At 34.1% G+C, this 6,526-nt stretch overlaps 1 long non-coding RNA gene across 1 annotated transcript; it reads right to left on the reverse strand.

Moving 5' to 3' along the window:
* Positions 1–2,631: 2,631 nt before the first annotated feature.
* LOC128293322 (uncharacterized) lies at positions 2,632–3,515 on the reverse strand. The gene is made up of 2 exons (XR_008283499.1): positions 3,459–3,515; positions 2,632–2,839 (listed from the first exon to the last, which is right to left on the reverse strand). It is a non-coding gene; the product is annotated as an uncharacterized LOC128293322 (long non-coding RNA).
* Between the last annotated feature and the right edge of the window lie 3,011 nt (positions 3,516–6,526).

Genomic DNA, 6,526 nt, shown 5'->3' on the forward strand with positions numbered 1-6,526 from the left:
TCTTTATGTCAGAAAATTTAGGTCTTCCCAATTCCCAGAGGGTCGAGGGAGAAAAGGCCAAGTCAGTCAGTTGTTATTGTTGTTAGCCCTAATTCCCAGAAGGTCGTGGGCAGTCCCAATTCCCAGAGGGTCGTGGACTACTCTGATAGCCATCATTGCCGAACAACTCGAGGTGGCAGATTCGTGTATCTGGCTATGAGTCTAAACTTTAGTACGGGGTTTAAATTGAAAGAAAAGCAAAAACAAAACTTGAATTTACATATTGTGCAAATTAAATTAATTATGCGATTTTGAATTTAATTAAAAAGTTTATTTTCTTTATTCGATTTGTGAATATCAAAATATTAAAGTTTATTAATATTAGAATTTTCTTTTATTGTGATGTTATTAATGATATTTACAATCATGTTTTAGTTTATTTCTATCAATTAATTTGTGTCCAAAACTTATGTAATGATTTATATGATATTAGCACTAATTGCTTAGCGTAGGTTTGTTTATTTTTCCGTACGCAGGTAATTAGATTCGTTAGATCGTTCTTGCAGCATCCGAAGAACCGAAGTTCAGCTCAAACAATGTTGGTGAAGAGTTAACCTTATAGTTGATGTAAATGGTATGTACCTAGTCTTATATATATAATATTGTGTCGTACACTGAATTTAAATATTTTCATTATGTTTTCTTAGCTAGTATCTTATAACTAATGTTTTGATAAAATAGTAAAGCGTAGAAATCTAATTTATTGATATGTTTTGAGAAATCGTAATGTTGGGAATTGATTTGGGAGATAATTTGAATGTGGATATTTTGTGAAAATCTAAATTTTATAGGGGATTTTATGTAAAATAGGCAGAAATGCTGCTGAAATTTTTATAAAATAATTTTACCACTACGTTTCCGTTTAAAAAAAAAAAAGAAGGAAAAGTGGGTTGCTTCGATAACGAAATGTGACATTTTATATTCTAATCCAATGACTGAGTCGAGTATAGGGTGTCACATTTGAGTGGTATCAAAGCTATTCGAATTTGATACCAGATGTGTAAAAATGTGATGTAATATGTATAGTAAAGTCTAGTGTACATGCCATTATTAAATATTGAGTTTGAGCTAAAATCGGATGTTGAAATTGTTTTGTTTAAAATTTTGTATAATAATATGTATGAGGAATTGAGAGATAGTATGGAACTAGTGTTCATTAGTCCCCGAGAACTTCCGGAAAAAAACAATTGGCTCAAGGTGATGATCCATTATTGAGTATTGTTGCTGATTTGTTACAAAGGGTTGCTGGTATTGCACCTCAGCCTGCACCTTCCGCTAGACAGAGAGGTTCTTTGATTAAAGAAGTAAGAAAACATTGGTCCAATGAGTTTAAAGATGTAAGAGGTGTTGTTCCTTCTATTGCAAAAGAATGGTTAGAATCAGTTGAAAGGATATTCGAACAATTAGAATGCACCCCAACTGAGTGTTTGAAGTGTGTTGTGTCTCTACTGCAAGGAAATGTCTTCCATTGGTGGAGAACAGTAGTTCGTTCCTACCATGCAGGTCGGATTAATTGAGAGTTGTTTCAGACCTAGTTTAACAAAAAGTATGTTGGAGAATTTTACCTAGAAGAAAAGAAGAGAGAGTTTATTGAGTTAAAACAGGGAAAGATGAAGATTATCGATTATGAACGAGAATTTCTTTGCGTGTCTAAGTATGCTCTAGAATTGGTTCTTACTGAGGAAGCTACTTGCAAATGCTTCTGCCAAGGATTGAGAGATGAGATTAAAGTCCAACTGGCTTCTCACAGGATTACAGAGATTGCTGATATGGTAGAAAGAGCCAAAATGGTAGAGCAAGCAATGGGGTTAGATAAAGAGAAAGTGGATGATAAAGCTCAAGGAAAAAGGCCGATTGGTTCTAGTTCACAGCGACATTCTGTAACACTCCTTACCCGAGACTGTTGCCAGAATCGAGCACGAGGCATTACTAAACTTATTCTATCCCTTAAATAGGTTTAAATTGTTTATTTAAGCATTTCGAATGTGCTGCCATTCTGCGTCGTGTCGCCTAAAATTCATATCTTGAGTTCAAACTCGAAATTAAGATCCGTAAATTTTTCCTGAAACTAGACTCATATATCTATCTACTAATTTTTCATAGATTTTGACTTGGCCAATTAGTACATTTTATTAGTTAAAGTTTCCCTGTTTCAAAACTCAACTACACTAACCTCTTGTTACTACGAACCATGTTTCTTCCTGTAAAAAATTCATATCACTAAGCCGTTTGTTTCTCTTAAAACTAGACTCAACAAGGATTATAACCATATAAAGTATACCTTCTAATTAGTTTTGTACAATTTATGGTGAATTTCCAAATTTGAAACAGGGGTTCTAGAAATCGCTCTGACCCTGTTTCACTAAAACTAAGATATATCATGAAATATAATACCTTTACCTATTTTTCTTATTCCATAAGAAAATAGACATAATAAGCTTTAATTTCATATATTATTCATCTTCAAACTATTTTTATACAATTTTTAGTGATTTTTCAAAGTTACGTCATTGCTGTTACTTGAATCTATTTTTAGGTTACTTTCACATTTTTCATAATTTTCATGTGATAATCACCATTCAATCAAACATATTAATAAACATGCATATCATCGGCCATTTTTATTAGCTAATCACTAGCAAGTATTTACACATCATTCATTGTTCATATTATACCAAAAGTGGCTAAGTTTCTATACATGCCATACACAAAACAAAACGTCTAATTATACCGAGTTATTTCTTTGATAGTGTGATCGGCCTCCGACGTTTCCTTCGATCCCCGAGTGGCTAGATAAGTACTATAAGAAGAAGAAAATAAAGAGATTAAGCACTAGGCTTAGTAAGCTTACAAGCAAATAAATCACAACATTCAACATAATGGATAATTATGCATAATATCATCTAACATCATAAATTTCTTTACTTCTCAATTTCTATCTTCTTCTTTATTCCCTTACCTTCTTTCTTACCTGACCTTTCCTTTTTCATAAGTATAATCTACTTTTCCTTTGCTGTTAATTCACTGTAATTTAACTCGTATCCTGACCCGTTGAACCACTCGGAATACTAAGGATACTAGGTCGCTTCTCGTCTATCAATATCTCGCCAATGCCATGTCTTTGACATGGACTTACATGAATTATTCTGTCTCCAATGCCATATATAATATGGACTTACATGGCTCAATCCTGTCTCCAAAGCCATATTTCTAATATGGACTTACATGGCTCATTTCGTTCATCTGTCAACCTTAATATCCTAACATTCCTAGGGTTCAACCGGCTTTCTAACACTTTTCCTCACCACTTCACCTTAAATTCGACTTTAAATATTTTCATAACATAAATATATAAATGCTGAAATTGACAATAATAATGTAAAATAAAAGAATATTGCATTTATTTACTGTAAACTTACCTCGATACAAAATGTGACTAAACTTTACAATTTAGTCCTTTACTTTTTCTTTTCCCGATCTACTCTCAATTTCGCTCTTCTTGATCTATAATAGCAAATTTAGCTTATTTAATATCAACATTTATCAAAACAACCCTTTACTCAAACTTTGGAAAAATTACATTTTGCCCTAAACTTTCACATATTTGCACTTTTGCCCCAAGGCTCGTAAATTAAACTTCATCCTATTTTCTTATGTTTTATGACATGCTGATCATTTTTCCTTCTATGGCAACATCAAATTCACACACTAACATGTACTTATGACTATTAGGTATTTTTACCGATTAAGTCTTTTACTCGTTTTCACTTAAAACCAAGTAGCACAAGTTGTCTAACATAATTTAAAACCTCATATTCCATCATAAAACATCAAAATACACAAATTTCACCTATGGGTATTTTTCCAAATTTGATTCCTAACTTAAATTATTGCTAGCATAAGCTTTATCGAGCTACCGGGACTTCAAAAACGTAAAGATCATTAAAAACGGGGCTTGGAATCACTTACTATGAAGCTTGAAAGTTGAAGAAACCCCAGCTATGGAGAGAGGTAAGGTTCTGCTGGTAACTTGAAGAAGATGATACAATTTTATCATCTTTTTTACCTTTTTATTAATGTTAATAACCAAATGACCAAAATACACCTCCTTACTAAACTTTCAAAAATTCCTTCCATGTCCTAATTTTGTCCATGAACTTAAAATTGGTCAAATTACCATTTAAGATCTCCTAATTAATATTCCAAAATAATTTCATACTAAAAACTTCTAGAATGCAAGTTTTGCAAATTATTCGATTTAGTCCCTAACCTCAATTTAAGCACTTTATGCATAGAATTTTATCACGAAATTTTCACACAATCATGTAATCATACCATGAACCTCAAAATAATAATAAAATTTTTTTTTACCCTGAATTTGTGGTTTCGCAACCACTGTTCCGTTTAGGCCCTATTTCGGAATGTTACATTTCTCTCCCCCTTTAGGGATTTTCGTCCCGAAAATCTTACCTGTGAAGAGATATGGGTACTGTTTTCGCATAGCCTCTTCGGGTTCCCATGTAGCCTCGTCTACCCCATGTCTATTCCATAGTACTTTCACAAGTACAATACTTTTGTTCCTTAATTGCTTTACCTCTCGAGCTAGAATCTTTACCGGTTCTTCACCGTAAGTCATGTCTCGGTGAATCTCAACCTCTGTTTGAGAAATCACATGTGATGATTTGAACGATAATGACGTAGCATAGACACATGAAATACATTATGAATCTTCTTTAACTCAATCGGTAAAGCTAACCGATATGCTAATGGTCCGACTCTCTCAATCACTTCAAACGGTCCAATAAAACGTGGACTTAGTTTGCCTTTCTTGCCAAATCGAGAACTTTCTTCCACGGGATACTTTCAAAAAACTTTGTCACCAACTTGATATTCGATCTCTTTTCTTTTAAATCGCACGACTTACGCATCAAGTCGCTTTTAAACAATTTCGATAACTTTCACTTTTCTTCCGTTTCTTTAACTAGATCAACCCGTAAATCGGCTTTCTTTAAGCTCATCCAATATAAAGGTGTGCGGCATTTACGTCCATACAAAGCTTCATAGGTGCCATCTTCAAACTTGATGATAACTATTATTGTAGGCAAACTCTACCAATGGTAAGTATTTTTCCCAACTACCTTGAAATTCTAATACACAACATCTAAGCATATCTTCAAGTACCGAATAACTCTCTCTGACTGACCATCGGTTTGAGGGTGAAAAGCCGTACTAAAACTCAACTTCGTACCTAAAGCCTCTTGTAACTTCTTCCAGAACCGTGAAGTAAATCTTGGATCTCTGTCTGAAATGATCGATAATGGCACTCCATGTAGTCTAACTATCTCGAAATGTATAACTCGGCCAACTTGTCAAGTGAATAATCCATACGGATTGGGATAAAATGAGCCGACTTAGTTAGCTTATCAATCACAACCCATATTGCATCTTTCTTTTTCAGTGTTAACGGCAATCCTGTCACAAAATCCATAGTAACTCTGTCCCATTTCCATTTGAACTAGCACAGTTGCAATAATCTGAGGTACCGATGTTCGGCCTTTACCGTTGACAAATCAAGTATCTAGAAACAAACTCGAAATATCTCTTTTCATTCCTACCCACCAATACAATTTCTTCAAATCATTATACATTTTTGTATCTTGCTGGATGAATAGATAAAGAAGCGCTATGTGCTTCTGTAAAATCTTTCGAATAAGCTCATCATTCTTTGGTACACAAATTCGTCTCTAAACATCAAACAACCATCGAACCAATCCGAAATCGATTCTATGCGACTCACATTGAACTCTTTTAGCTTGTAACTCATTATCATCTTTCTGAGCTTCACAAATCTCTTCAAGAAATACCGGTTTAGCTCTAAATTCAGCTAAAATAGAACCATCATCTGACATGGCTAAATTGGTATTCAAAGCTCGCAATGTAAATAAAAGTTTCCTGCTTAAAGCGTCAGCAACTACATTTGCCTTACCTGGGTGATAATCAATCACTAACTCATAATCTTTAAGCAATTCCAACCATCTTCTTTGCCTCAAATTCAAATCTTTTGAGTCATCAAGTATTTCAAGCTTTTATGATCGGTAAATATCCGCACCTTTCACCATACAAATAATGTCTCCAAATCTTCAATGCAAATACAATAGCAGCTAGCTCTAAATCATGTGTCGGATAATTTTTCTCATGTGGCTTCAATTGTCTAGAGGCATAAGCAATTACCTTTCCTTCCTGCATGAGTACACAACCGAGCCCATTCAAGGATGCATTCTCAAATCACAAATTATTTACCCGGTTCTACTTTGTACTAAGATAGGAGCTTCCGTCAACAATGCCTTTAACTTGTCAAAACTTTGTTGGCACTTCTCATCCATTCAAACTTAACATCCTTCCGTAGCGGTCTCGTCAATCGGGTAGCTATCATGGAAAATCCTCCACAAATCGTCTATAATATCCGCAAGACCAAGAAAACTTCTAA

Source organism: Gossypium arboreum, chromosome 5 (assembly GCF_025698485.1).
Source record: "Gossypium arboreum isolate Shixiya-1 chromosome 5, ASM2569848v2, whole genome shotgun sequence".
NCBI lineage: Eukaryota > Viridiplantae > Streptophyta > Magnoliopsida > Malvales > Malvaceae > Gossypium > Gossypium arboreum.